Source organism: Mizuhopecten yessoensis, unplaced genomic scaffold, assembly GCF_002113885.1.
Source record: "Mizuhopecten yessoensis strain PY_sf001 unplaced genomic scaffold, ASM211388v2 scaffold10477, whole genome shotgun sequence".
Taxonomy (NCBI): Eukaryota; Metazoa; Mollusca; class Bivalvia; order Pectinida; family Pectinidae; genus Mizuhopecten; species Mizuhopecten yessoensis.
Genome location: NW_018408566.1, coordinates 561,638 through 577,652, shown reverse-complemented (window position 1 = coordinate 577,652; position 16,015 = coordinate 561,638). Strand labels below are relative to the sequence as shown.

The following is a 16,015-nucleotide window of genomic DNA, read 5'->3' as shown; positions in this document are numbered from 1 at the left end:
CATTGACACCACAATAACGCGGTATGTAACATCCGTTCCTCTTTGATGGTGTCAATTAAAGCCCAGTCTAGCGCTCTGTTGTAACGACATGTCAATACAGTGTGTATCTCTGTTTTAGCTGTTTGACCACTCATGGCCGGCAGTATGACGGGGAGGTTGACGGACGATTGTCCTCGTCCTGAATGCTCATTTTGTACCTGACAGAGATGTAATTATCTCACTCTGATGTGGTCGATGTATCGATGTGTATTCCTTTAGCGGTAAATAGCTGACAACATACTGAGGCACGTTTAAATGGCACCAATAAGCTAATCGATGGGGCTGATAGTGGGACAACCAGTTATTATGTGAAACAGACATTAACTGTCTGTATACAAAATATGAAAACAGACACGTTTCTTTGCAATTTCATTAGGTATTAGTTTCTACCATTGGTTGTTTACCGTTGGTATGTATCAGTGTTTACCATTGGTATGTATCAGTGTTTACCATTGGTATGTATCAGTGTTTACCGTTGGTATGTAACAGTATTTACCGTTTGTATGTAACAGTGTTTACCATTGGTATGTATTTGTATCTGTCATCGGTATATATCAGCGTCTACTATTGCTAAGACTTGTTCGCTATGTCTTTAGTCCCCGTTACCTACATACGTTTCTATGTATATTTGTAGGAGACGGGGACCACATGTGGGGCAGGAAAAAACTGATAATCTCGGATCACATGGCTTCGCTGCCAGTATTAATATTTTTCACTTTGTTTCGTCTGTCCCTGTTGTCGTTTCGTGCTTATTTTTGTTATACCTGTGGTCAAATAGGTGAGTATTCCCTATTACACTGTAGAAACTCGATTTCATAAACCATCGACTTTTGACACTTCCAGCCACTAATGGACATCTTCCGGTCAGGACTCATTGTACAAATGACCACGTGTTAATGGACACGGGGTAAATATAATACCATACTATGAAAGCAATATTTGTGGTGTTATTACGTATATATGGTTATCCGCTTTCGTAATTACGGGGGGGTGTATTGCAGATACAGAATTTATATTGACGTAATTTGGATCAATCAGATATATGAAATTAAATGAACTTAGAATATTATCTGCTTTTGTAGATTCGGAGTGGGTATTGCAGAAATGTAATAAATTTTGATATAATTTGGATAATAAAAATATATGTGAAATAAATGAACGTAGAGTTTGAGAGTTATAATGCTGTCTGGCTGATAAAACTAAGAGTGATATATGATGTTTGGAATATCTTATATTGGATTGGGAGTAACGGGGGTAAGACCATTCTATCACGACATAGTGATAAGGAATTATTTCGCCCCTATAAAACACGGCGGATCTGTTTCTGTGCTCGTTCGATGATAAGAGACACTGGTAATACTCTCACCGTTGACACGGTAGTGTATTATACGGATTATCAATAACCACTTGTGGCAAACAAACAATATTAACTGCTCATTTGAATGTCGATCGCCCCGTGATGAGGTGGTCGTTAATACTGAAGCGCGATTGACATTTGTCTGCTTTACTGGAAGTTAGGGGAACTATAGGAAATTCAGCATTTAAATTGATCTCACACATTCTTAAAGGCCGTTAAGACAATAAAGTGATAAAGAATCAGTCGGCATATCCTTACCAAACGGTAACACAATGTGTCAAATGAGTAACGGAGTAAAATGGTAGAAATGGAACAGAAACAATTTTAGAGGGAATAGTAGATTCAATATCCCGAAAAATGATAAGAAATGAGAAGTATAAGTTACATGTAATAGGGAATTTATACGACAAAACGGGCACTACCAAACCTCACAATATCGTTAAATTTATACTGTAATAGTAAGGTAATACGTCAAACTGTCCACTACCAAACCACACAAAATCGTTAAATTTATACTGTAATAGTAAGGTAATACGTCAAACTGTCCACTACCGAACACATTAAAATCTCGCTCATTTTATATGTATACTATACTGTAATAGTAAGATAGTACTATACAACGCTTAAAGTACACATCATGCAGATGGACTTCATTTAATACATATTCAATAGCTACGAAAGACGGTCACTTCCCAAATAACGATCTACGTCACATGAGAGTCAGTCAATTAACGACAGCATTACAAGTACAGCGATTCCATTATAGTTTTACAACAGATAAGCGTGTATTGAGTTTTGTGCCATGTCACTGTGGTGTTGTTTGTCCAAAACGGGATTAATGACAGCCACAAGTGCCGTGCCAGAATTTGTTTTCATTGTAAGTCATAGAGAATGACATAATTTTGATTGTGGTATTTAAGATGGTGTAAATATGTTATCTAAAAGCAAACATTAGTTTCAATACATGTCAATTTCCAATGTATGACATCAGACGTACTGTTGTGTATGTCGTGGTGAAGTTTTAAGAACGTTACCCAATGGTATAGAGCTTCATTAATGTAACACTGCATTGAAGGTTCACGTGAATCATTGTTGTTTTCAACAGTGTCAAAATTTAAAGAAAACAAAACATTTATTTTGGATTTAAAAGATAATAACCCAACAATAAAATAACATCAATAGACTTGCATATTTTGCAAATGTGTCGGAAGAAAGTTCCTTTTCTGTTCCTTTGAGCTATTGAGACGTGTGACAAGTAACTTTCATTAATGAAAGTGTTTCGTATAGTGTGTTTTCACTCGATATTACAGTCAATAAGTATGTTTTCATGTCTGAAATCTGGAGTTACAAAATCAGACGCTTATGATCACGCGTCGTAATATCATTATTTTTGTTAACATATAGACGGTTGACCCTTAGATATTTCCCCACACACTTTACAATCACTAATGTTTCTATAGCGTGTGTTTTGTAGCAACATATAATACTACATGTACTACTGTACCATGGTCGGATTATGACGGGTTTCAAGTCATCGCCCAGTAAAAGATACAGCTCAGTGGTCTTCTTTAACGAGCAAATCTGCACAACATATTCAATAAAGCACTCTATCCCTCTTTAAGCGGTAAATATTCTCTATGAGAGACACAAAATATAACGAAAACATTACAGACAGATTTATATATCATTACGCCGTGATCATCATGATCCTCGGTCTGTCACACACGTTAACAAAAAGTTTGCGCGGAGGAATGGCATGCACATTAAACTAGTTAGATAGATATTTTTAAAACAATATTATCGTCAGTGGCCTCTCCATATCCACATTTAAGCTAACATTAATGTTGTTTTCCTCACATTATCTTTTCATAATTTTATAAGGATTTGTTTATGACGGATTATTTCCTTCCGTCGTACACCTTTGCGTGGTGCAGGACATCACCTGGCGCAAGCAGACGTTCTTTTTTATAAAATACGTTACCAAATTGGAAAATTCATTCACAATATTTTCTAAAGTTGTTCTCAAGTCATTCTCAAGTTGTTTTCAAGTCATTCTCAACTTCTTCTGGAGTATTCTCAAACAGACAGCCCGTGATCGTGAATGCAGTGGTACATATAGTAAACCGTACAAGACACTTCTAGACAGATCGGTTTACCATGCGTTTTTGTAACACTTTGGCAGTCAACTGTGTGTATCAGAGTAAAGAAACATAACAACAGTCTACCGTGTGTCGATTATCAGAGTGAGACAACACTACAACAGTCTACCGTGTGTCGTTTATCAGAGTAAAGCAACACTGCAACAGTTTACAGTGTGTCGTTATTAATCTTAGTAAAGTATCACTGCAACAGTCTACCGTGTGTCGTTTATCTGAGTAAAGCAACACTGCCACAGTTTACCGTATGTCGTTTATCAGAGTAAAGCAACACTGCCACAGGTTACCGTGTGTCGTTTATCAGAGTAAAGCAACACTGCCACAGTTTACCGTGTGTCGTTTATCTGAGTAAAGCAACACTGCCACAGGTTACCGTGTGTCGTTTATCAGAGTAAAGCAACACTGCCACAGTCTACCGTGTGTCGTTTATCAGAGTAAAGCAACACTGCAACAGTTTACAGTGTGTCGTTTATCAGAGTAAAGCAACACTGCAACAGTTTACCGTGTGTCGTTTATCAGAGTAAAGCAACACTACAACAGTCTACCGTGTGTCGTTTATCAGAGTAAAACATCACTACAACAGTCTACCGTGTGTCGTTTATCAGAGTAAAACATCACTACAACAGTCTACAGTGTGCCGTTTATCAGAGTTAAGCAACACTACAACAGTCTACCGTGTGTCGTTTATCAGAGTAAAGCAACAGTAGAACAGGATACAGTGTGTTATTTAGCAGAGTAAAGCACACTACAACACTCTACCGTGTGTCGTTTATCAGAGTAAAACATCACTACAACAGTCTACCGTGTGTCGTTTATCAGAGTAAAACATCACTACAACAGTCTACCGTGTGTCGTTTATCAGAGTAAAACAACACTGCAACAGTCTACCGTGTGTCGTTTATCAGAGTAATTAACAATAGAACAGTATACAGTGTGTCATTTATCAGAGTAATACAACACTACAACAGTCAACCGTGTGCCGTTTATCAGAGTAAAACATCACTACAACAGTATACAGTGTGTCGTTTATCTGAGTAAAGCAACACTGCAACAGTAGCTACCGTGTGTCGTTTATCAGAGTAAAGCAACACTGCAACAGTCTACAGTGTGTCATTTATCAGAGTGAGACAACACTATAACAGTTTACCGTGTATCGTTTATCAGAGGAAAACAACACTACAACAGTCCACCGTGTGTCGATTATCAGAGGAAAACAACACTCTAACAGTCTATCGTGTATCGATTATCAGAGTGAGACAACACTACAACAGTCTACCGTGTGTAGTTTATCAGAGGAAAGCAACACTACAACAGTCTATCGTGTGTCGATTATCAGAGGAAAACAACACTATAACAGTCTACCGTGTGTCGATTATCAGAGGAAAACAACACTACAACAGTCTATCGTGTGTCGATTATCAGAGGAAAACAACACTATAACAGTCTACCGTACATGTATGTCGTTTATCAGAGTAAAAAAACACTGCCACAGTATACCGTATGTCGTGTATCAGAGTAAACAAAACTACAGTGTGTCGTTTATCAGAGATGGAAGGCAATTTCATTCAAGTTTTTGTTAACTAGAAAATCAGTCTTCATTTTATTTGAAGATATGAGAATCGTGTTGAAGTTTTACTTAGAGACAACATTTGACATCTCTACAAACAAAGTCATATAAACTTCATTACTTTTCTGGATATTAATTGGGTCCCTTTACATATCCAAAATGAAAGAATTCATAAGTTATTGTTAATAATTTTCACTTCTAGCATAGGTAAAACGTCAAATACATAAAAAAAAACACAGTGTAGGCGATTCTTATGTCAAATTATGTATTTTTAGTTTTACACTGTGTTATCACATGCGGTGATTGTATATAGGTATTTACAACCTTACGTGAAAAGGTATGTGCCAATTTGAATGGGAATTTGACAATACGTACGAGGCACATTAAAATACGTTTAAGGATTTCGATCCGACTTTAAAAGGGTGTAATTGCTCTCCGTGTATCCGGGGACTTTAAACTCGTGATGAAGGGTTATTTGTAGATAGACGTGTATGTAAAGTATGCTAATTAGCGATAGAATGTAATAAATCCTCGTATCCCTTATGACACCCGATCAACAACGCGACGTACAGCATGTATGTAAAACACATTTATCGAACTCGCCTTTAATGAGTGTGTTCTATCGAACGTGCACTAATGAAGAAGCATGTAAAACATTTATCGACCGCGAAACATTCCCGATGATATAGGTAAAAGTTGAGTTTGGCATTTCACATGTCAGTTTGATTTTCGGTCAATTTGACAGTACAACAATTAAACCGCAAGCGATAGTCCTGTGTTGTTCTGTCTAGTTTAAATTCATTGTGAAAGGAAATAACATCAATTAAACAATCTATAATGTGGGGAAACGAATTAGTGTTCAATCATCACTATCATACTGTATATACCTGTGGGGAAACGAATTAGTGTTAAATCGTCACTATAATACTGTATATACCTGTGGGGAAATGAAATAGTGTTCGATCATCACTATCATACTGTATATATCTGTGGGGAAACGAAATAGTGTTCGATCATCACTATCATACTGTATATATCTGTGGGGAAATGAAATAGTGTTCAATCGTCACTATCATACAGTATATACATGTACCTGTGGGGAAACGAAATAGTGTTCCGTCATCACTATGATACTGTATATACCTGTGGGGAAACGAAATAGTGTTCAGTCATCACTATACTACTGTATATATACCTATGGGGAAACGAAATAGTGTTCAGTCTTCACTATAATACCTTATATACCTGTGGGGAAACGAAATAGTGTTCAGTCTTCAGGTTGACATATACTGTGGTCATAAAAAACATATGAAATGAATAAAGTTTTTTTTTAAATAGAAGCAGGGTTATATATAATTTGTAGACAAAGTAAGATACATCATGGGGGCTTTTATCCTTGATGTTTCGACCAAGCAGAAAACAGCATTAAATTGCAAAATACATATCCCCTTGTGCCATCTGGGTGATCTTCAATTAGTGAAGGCGGTATCACATCTCATTAACACTAGTACTAGTACTGTCCATGAATTTTACACGACATTGTGTGTACTGTCACGTAACTATGTAGTAATAACGTTAATATATTGTTCTCATTCAAGTGTTTCTTCTAGGGTGCCATTAATTCTTAATTCAAAAAAACCCATCGATTTTTAGATACTAGTTGATAGTATTCCTGCAACGCACCTATATTGTGCATGGCAGAATATAAAACGCAGAACCTATAAACAAGTCATCATTTTGAACTTCATCTAATTACAAATTCCAGCTCACTGTTACCGACAATTAATACTCTCCATCAGTTGCCATGTAATGGCTGTTATTTTGGATAATATTAAATACCCGGGCATTTGTGAAAATAAAGAATATCTCCATTTCATAGCTAAAGAAAATGTGTATTGCTTGTTAATTAATATAGGTATTACGAATCAATAATATGTATGTATACTCACATTAAACACAGGTCTTAGAATTCCAGGCAATTAATATTCCAACTTATTATTATTCCAGCTTATCATAGGGACATGCGTATCCCAGCTTGACGTTCCCGTGATGTATACCCTACCGACGACAGACAACACTTCCAGGCACTTTTACCGAACATTTAAACCTACCTGTCATTGACGATCGAAGTTCGGAAGGAGAGCGGCTAAATCACGCGTGTAAAGATTGATTGCTGAAACAATGTTCGGAACGTCCAGTGTTTACAATGAGGATGCGGCGACACTTATAGGGTCACGCTCAACATTCACCTTAAAACAAATTCCGGAGGTTTCCTTGATTCGGCAGTAATCCTCGACTCAGTTTAGATTTCGGACTTATCAGGATTCCTGACTGAGCGCTTGTCCAAAATTAAGAATAGTCACCACTCTTGTCAATTGTGATATCTATATACATTGATCTGATACCAAAATAAACTGTTTTCATACACAGAAAAATCAACTTGATTTTAAATCTCACTACGCCTGATCGGGCACATGATCCTCTAACCGAACGTTTACGTGATCACACACAAGTGTATTGGGCTAGTTACCGTACACAGCCAGATCAAAGCTGTTGACTTGGAGGTGAAACCACTCGACTGTCCACTTTTACCGAGAATTACCTATAAACTGCAATACAAAATACAGTTATGTATATAGGCATTAGTATTACCGGATCAATTTAATAGCCGTTTTATTTCTGCCTATCGCAGTATCATGTAGTTTATGACTTTCCCCCCAGGTGATCTTGTCTGTATGTAGAAACACTGTAATCAACAAACACCCGGAATCGACGAAAATAAATCTCATTAGCACAAGGGCAGATCGGCTCCTATTCACTGTTATATCCTTCTATATTATCTGATAATGATTTGGATTTCAATGACAAGTGAGTTATCTTCTTGATATAGAACAATACAAACACATATCAGCACAACATTTCATCGTCAAACAAAGACCTATAGAATGTACTTGACGTATTGTCATCAACCACAAGATGGATTACTTTCTTTATTTTAATTATGCTATTTCAAACACTTTTACTGATTGATATCTCACTGAATGTGGTTGTTTACATTGTATCTCAAAACCAATAACGATTCTTATCGATCTCCAACATCGATATATCTGTTTTTGCATGAGGACTTGTTAACAATCTGTGATACATGGTCCACGTAGTTGGGGCTATGTAGCCCCTGTAGGAACCAGATTAAACAAATCGTTTACCTGTAACTGAGCGAGATCGGGTTATCTCAGTCGAGGGTTAAGATTTTGTAACACAATCCCAACCGAGGCGTAAGCCTAGGTTGAGATGTTACAGAATCTTAGCCCGAGACTGAGATAACCCGATAACGGTCTAAATGTGTAATAAATCAATAACTTATTCTCATTCGCAAACTGTATTTATCGTTTGATGTTTATTCTTAATCGAACAGCTTTGTTAAGTCTTATGATTGTACTGTGTGAAGGGTTGTTTACAGGTAGCATGATATAACTGGGAATATCTGTCCGTTAACACTAAGAATATACATTATACACTATTAGTGTGTGTTGTGTCGCCGCGTCCCTAACGTACACCATTAAAGTATTACCCCTCCAGGATAATACCGTCATAACGTGTGAGTTTATTGATGGCGAATTACTTACAAATGAACCTTAAATACCACTAATATGTATCATTAATCTACACGACAAAGACGTGTGGACAGGTACTGTACAAGTCGACATTGGTAAGTCAACCATCTCAAGCAGACAGCGCTCACAATACAGCACTCACTTTAAAGTTATTCCTTCAAAGACATTTCTGAAAATAGTTTTTATACACTCCTTAAGTTTAATATTTGAAATTGGAACGGTAATATACTTCAAGTAATCCTATTTCATGAATAAGACATTTCATCGATGAATTATGGATCATGGATTCGAATGACACGCTACCGTAGTGACGGAGAATTACACACCAATAAAATCACAAAACGTGTTCAGCTGGTATTATAAGCCTGTATGGTTTATGACGAGAACACCGGACGGGCAACCTGGGCTTACATGTAACGGAAGTTCTATCATAACTCTCGTCGTTATTCTATAGACGTAATAGGAGAGACCTGTTTACATTGCCAATGCTAAACAAGATCTCGCATAACATCGTTAAAATTAACCCATCATCATACTGGACATCAGGTGACAGACGAACAAGGAGGGTGCATAAAATAAAGACAATATCTACCGCAAAAGACGCCTACAAGTTCTCTTTTTTTCCCCAAGAACTATTATCACCTGGAACTCATTACCAACGTCACTGGCCCTTAGTGAGGAATTACCTTCTTTCAAATCCTCACTTGAAGGTTACCACCAGTCTCTTTACTAACTTTGCATCCTCGTTATGTACATAGTTTTAATATAATACCTAAAAATTACACAAACAAAAATATTCTTTGCACTCCAACCTTGGAGTTCTGATCCTTGTAATGGAAGAAGAAGAAGACATGGTAGAAGTGTTTAAAAGCTTGAGGGGTGACCGTAATACAACATCATCACAGGGACTTTTGTTAATAAAACAAGATAAAAGAACTCGAAGACATTAACTCAGTCTAGATAAACTATGGAGCAGACTGGACGAAAGGAAATACTCATTTACTCAACGAATTGTAAGCAACCGGAATTCCCCACTCGAGAACGTGATTCAAGCACCAAATCTAATAACTTTCGAAAACCGCATTGATAAATTTTGGGGAAGTGATGAAAGGAGATTCACAACAACAATAAAGTGACGTCACATCAAAGACTCTGTTATATTTTATAATTAAATTGATATGGACTATGATTTAAATATGGATGCAGATATGCCTGCGTGCAGAATAAACTAAGTTAAAAACACCATTCTAGATATCCATCTTAAAACTGAAATGTATATCGTTATAACGAGGGGTGTCCATCTTTTTCTTTATACTGTATTGTATTCATAAGTATCAAATTATAATTATCGATCGCTGTGAAGCTCATTGCTGTATCATATTTCTGTCTATATCATATTTTCGTCTCTTTTCAACAATGTCGCCCTTGATAAATCTACCTAAACCGTAGTCAGAATAATAGACAAGGCGATAGAGGGTATCGTGTATACTTTCTATCAGATATCTTAGTAAGAGTTCTATCAGATAGCTTAGTAAGAGTTCTATCAGTTATCTTAGTAAGAGTTCTATCAGATATCTTAGTAAGAGTTCTATCAGATATCGTAGTAAGAGTTCTATCAGATATCGTAGTAAGAGTTCGCTATGGAGTTACCTCTACGTTGGCTCCGTTAAAAGTAGATATTATCGATATAAATTTTCATTCATTCCAAAAATAAAAATAATGCACCATTTCAACTGATTTCAATGGCCGATCCAGATTTTTTTCAGGGAGGGGTCACCATTCCAGATTTTTAGTTTATTTTGTGACAAATGCGGTCTGAACCATATGTAATATTGCACAAATTTAGATTAGTAACTGGTCTTGACCCTTTACTTTTTCAAGTACTAAATCTTTCTCGAATATTTCTTCTACTCTTGATTACAAGTTAAATGCCCGAGTGGAATGAATAATTAGTTCATTTCAATTTTCGTAAGAAAAAGATTACCCTTGTTTGTTTTCTAATGAATTATGTTATTGTTACTACTAGCTAGATTATCATGAACGGAAGCTGAAGTGAAATACCGTGTATGTGGTTCATTTTGGCGTTAACATTACAAAGTTGCATGAACGATGAACGCTACCAATCACTGGATCAAATGCTTATTTACATGCATTTTAATGTGCTAACGTCCTTTAACTGACATCACTTTTTCACAATGATTCCTGATTTTAATCATTATACTGAAATTAAACAAATGAAATGTAGAATGATCCGTGATATTGTTCTACCATACGATTAGGGACTGGGTACAAGCGTCATACAATGTACTTGTTAGTCATTGTTCTGTCGTTCTAGACTTAAATTCCTGAAGTGGTTATTAGTTGTTCAAAACTTATAAGTATTAACGAAGTTATAAGCTGTCCTAGATTTAAATCAAAAACATTCCATATTTAAAATAAAATTAATAATGTACATGTAGCTATTAGTTGTTCGCGACCGAGGTTACTGATGTAAATTTAAGTTACTTGTGGTTTTTTCCTGACTTAAGATACTAAAGTAGCTGTCAGCTGTTGGAAAACTTAACTGAAATATGTGATATAGTTATTAGCTGATTCAGATTCAACTTAAAATCACTAAATGGCTGACATACTTACCAATCTCACTGGTCACGTTAGTTTCATTTGTTATAGATAGAAATATGTAACTAGGAAAGTAAGCATTCTTGTGTTAAAGTACAAAATTACAATTCAATATACTATTTTTCATTGTATTTCGGTGTTTGAGCGCGCGGTAATTAAAAATGATGTGAATGATAAAAGCTGTCAGAAATCTGACAGAGATTTCCGGTTGTTTATCATAGCAAGTTAGATTTGAAAATGCTATTAAAAATCATTACCATTTGGACTAGTAGTCGGGTTTCCAACATGGCAAATCTTTGGTTCTTTTGTATCCGTTAGTAAATAGACGACCTGTAATGACTGTCGCCTTTGTTGCTTATTTCTAACGCTTGTGAGATCATCTAAATCCAATGACCTCGAGTTTAAAAGCTGTACGTTTAAACATGGCATATATGGTGTATCTGTCACAAAGCGGTCATTATGGATCTTTGATAATTGACAGACTCGACCAGGTGAGAGTATCTTTTACTTGTTCTTCAAGTGACAGGTCGATTTTTACATTGTCCACACATACTCGACTATCCATGTTTTGTGAAGCTTATGATTTTAAGTAAAGCTGAAGAGGGAAACTTATCTAGATCATGACTGCTTAACGTTCAGCATGTATGGTAATGGCAACAACTGGTTCACCCGTTGTCAGTATAATTTGACCGGGCGGAATGCTGTGCTGGATGCCTTTCAGTGAGGTAGCACTATAAAGAAGGCATCAGAACCGCGCTATCGCAAGGAGGCAATTACAACAGCGTGCATGCTTACACCACACACATGGACGCGAGCCCTTAAATGACCCTAGCTGTGGTAGGGCGTTAAACCCGATAAAACTAAGCCAAACTAATTAATGTAATTACACCGAATTACTGATGTAGAAATTCGTTGTAAGTAACATTTTGAATTTAATAGTGGTTGAAGTTGACAATCTATAAAAATGTAACTATATTATATGTTATAATACAGTGATTGAAGTGTCCACTGCATATACATATAACTATACTAGTATATGCGATTAAGTAGATATTTAAGTCTACATAGTTTATAAATATAACCTATGTGATGTAGTGATCTAATTTAATACTCTATATTGTATATAAGTAAACTATGTGATAATGTTGTGATTTATGTTTAAAACTGATATAACTCTGTTCCACCATTAAGAATAATGCAAATAAAGCTATGTCAAATCGCAGCGGTTTAAGTTTAAAGTATATCATCCGATATAGATATTATTCTGTAATACCGTTGTGACTGAAATTAACATCTTATCACAAAACAAAACAACAAGAGAACACAGAAATGACAACAAAACCATAATTCGAGCTTAAAATCGATAAATCCAGGGCAAAATATGAACAAAATGAACATCTAGATGGAGACCCTTGAAATAATACAAAGATATTAAGACCAGGTCTTCCTGAAGGGTAAGCGTCTTCTGTTTCATCGACGAAACCCGCAATATAAGTCTAGGTAAAACGTTAGTAATGTTGTGTCCTCAAACCAAGACGTGGTGTAGTGACAACAAAACCACAATGGACAATATTTAGCATTATCACATTACATATTGCCCTATGGGATCATGATGGATACCATTAAACTTGCTCTTAGTCTTCATCAACCTGCAACTTTGAAAACATTGTATTGTAAGTTTGTCCGTCAGTAGTTGACACCTATCAAGGAATTAACGATATATTGAGGAAGCTCTTGAATACCAAATCGGCTGCAACATACATAAGCACTGTAGTTTGGGGAAACAGGGATGTTAATACCAGGAAAGGGAAAGCTATGATTAACTTTGTAAGTTAACACCTATATAAATAAAATTCTCTGATACTGTGGCGATCTATGTTGATGAAACTATGAAATAATGCAGTGATTTAAGTTCATACCTGATATATATATAAATTTAAGTATGTAATAATGTAATTATTTTAGTCTTTACCCTCAATAAATACACCCTAAACATATTTACCTATGTAATACAGCAGTGTTTTAAGTTAATACCTTATATATACAGATAATTATATAATAATGTAATGGTCTAAGTTTACAACTTTAATAAAATATAACTATGTATACCGTTGTCATTCATGAGAGGTTGTATTTACATAAATGAATCCCTTACATCATCTATGTGTACCTAGGACAACTAGGAGCAGCATGAAACAATCATCAAAGGAGTGGAGGAAATCGAAAAGAGAGACAATAATGATGTCGTGTCGTATATTATGAGCATTCGGAACCCTGTCTTTCAATACAGTTACTATTGGCCTAGCTAGGTTGTACATGTGAAATATTGTATGTTGAACGTGATTGGTATCCTATTTCTATAAGAACGAACAACCAATTCTGTTTGACTGGTTTCTAGGATGTACCTACGGCTGATCGATATAAAAGACACCTTGATCTGGAAACAATCAAACAAAATACCATGACTTATGACGTATGGCAGGAAAAACTTACCATTCTAACCTACATACTTCCGTTTCCAATTTTTATGGGAAACTTTATGTACATTGCCTTTGATTTTGGTTTCTCCACTTTGTTATGTATTGATTAAGAGCGTTTATGATTTGTCCTGGTATATTGACGACAGGGTACATTTTTTCGACACGATGCTGTGACTATTCAACTAGATTTTCAGAGGAGTTCTGTTGTCATAAAAGCAAAAAATAGCCCGTGTTTCTCCAAAACTGGTGTATCTGTCACGTGTCACATAAATATTGATTGAGAACAATCGCACATGGAACTGACATTTATATCATTTTCCAACCAGTTTAGTGTGGGACGTCATAAATACGTGCTGATACGGAGTAAATATTCCCTCATTGACACCAATTAACGTCAAATCGTTTTTGAAGGATGTGTGATTGGCCAACGATCATGGCTAATAGGCTGGGATTACCGACATTAAAACACATAACAGTAACCTGACGGCTTAAATAAGGATCGATCTCCTTGATAAGTCTGAAGGATAATTGGTGTTTAGTTGCTGTATTCTACCCACACATCCTTATTATTGATGTCTAATGAAAATGTGTTCTGTGTGCTTTGTATTGGTATAACCCCGTATCGGATACATAAGAACATTATCAAGTCCAGTAAGAAGGGAACTGGCGATTAGTTGACAAGAAGTATTATATAAAATCATTCAAATGATATAGATATGGTTATACATTATAACTTTCGTATGTGATTTGATATTAGCAGGTTTTAGTTGCTCTTTTCATCTATAAAACAAATTATCGAAAAAAAAACGTCTTTTGGATATTTTTCAAAGAGTATTAATACAATGTAAGTGACGGGGCTAGATTAGATTGACCGTACATAAGACATCTGATAAGAAATTAGAAATTGACTCATGCATGTCATTCTATATTGATCATATCTTCAAAAAATGCAATTCGGTACGTATTTTAGGTTTTTAAATATTATTTGTTAAAAGATTTTTTTGAAAGCATTGCTATTATTGATTGTTTTTCCAATTAGTTGTTTTTACAAATATTCAGTTTTTAGTGTTTCTCAATAGAACCGTATTATATTTTCTTATTAGAACTTATACCGCGATATTGTATTTAATGATATTAGACGTTTCAGTTGATATCAGTAGATTTCTTCATCTTTTCGCTATTTCATTGTAACTCTAATATACATATATATGCCGGATGGTGCTGTTTGTCTACTAGTGATTTTATCATAATATTGACGTTTCATTTATATAAGTATTGCTATTATAATGATAAAGAAGTATTTCAGAGTTAAGGCTGGTATAAACAGCCTATCTAATACAAACTAGAAATACGAAGAAGGAGACATCCATTTATAAATTTAGTGCATGTATGCCGATGTGAAATGCGAAAAAAAGTGCTCCTGCATCATATGGCCATTTTGTTCAATTCGGTTTCAGCCGTGTACCACAAATATGTAAAGTATGAAAATGCATGTAAAAAGTGTTCTGAAACATGTAGGAAGTCGGCGTTGGGAAGAGGTGTCCATAAAACCCCTATAACGTTAAACATTTCGAAAGGACAATTCATATATACTTAAAGTAGCATTTCCTGTTTACCGTGCCAGACTAAGTTCCAGTTACAAGCTTACCTTGGGGGCATGACAGTCAACGAGTCATTATGGCGTGGAGTTGAGGTTGATGTGAACTGGCTGTATCAATTAGGGATGATAAGATTACAGTTTGCTGTAAAATGTGGTATTTTAGTACACAACACACAGACAACACTTGTTCAGCAATTATGTAGATGAAATACTGAGTATTGATAGGTTTATACATATTTTCACATCAACAGTATGTGTGTTGTTTTGAAATAAGCCTTGTCACTATTCATCGGCGAGGAATACACAATTGTGCCACGTTGTTATCAAAAGTCATTTAACTTGTGTACAAAAGGAAAGAATTTGAATATGGTGTCCTACATTTCAGTTCTATTTCTTTCACACACTAATGACGCAAGATAAGTTAAAGAGGTATGGGCACATATAGTCCAACTTGAGACAAGGAGGTGTTTTTGTAATATACAATACCATAAATAGCACATTATGACAAGTGTTTGTATGTCTCGTTGAATGCATGATTTCAGGAAAGTTCACTTGTGCTTGTCTTACCGTCAAATGATGAAGT

General features: G+C 35.6%; 1 protein-coding gene across 3 annotated transcripts in view; it reads right to left on the bottom strand.

The window, feature by feature from the left end:
• The window catches only part of LOC110460748 (protein ANKUB1-like), a 36,882-nt gene extending 20,867 nt beyond the window's left edge, over nucleotides 1-16,015 (bottom strand). The window contains exon 1 of one of the 3 annotated variants that reach the window (XM_021513860.1): nucleotides 16,000-16,015. The gene's annotated coding sequence lies outside the window, so the exon portion shown is untranslated. Of the gene's footprint in view, nucleotides 1-7,068; nucleotides 7,133-7,230; nucleotides 7,320-15,999 lie in introns of those variants that run through there. The other 2 variants (XM_021513858.1, XM_021513859.1) reach the window with 2 other exon arrangements.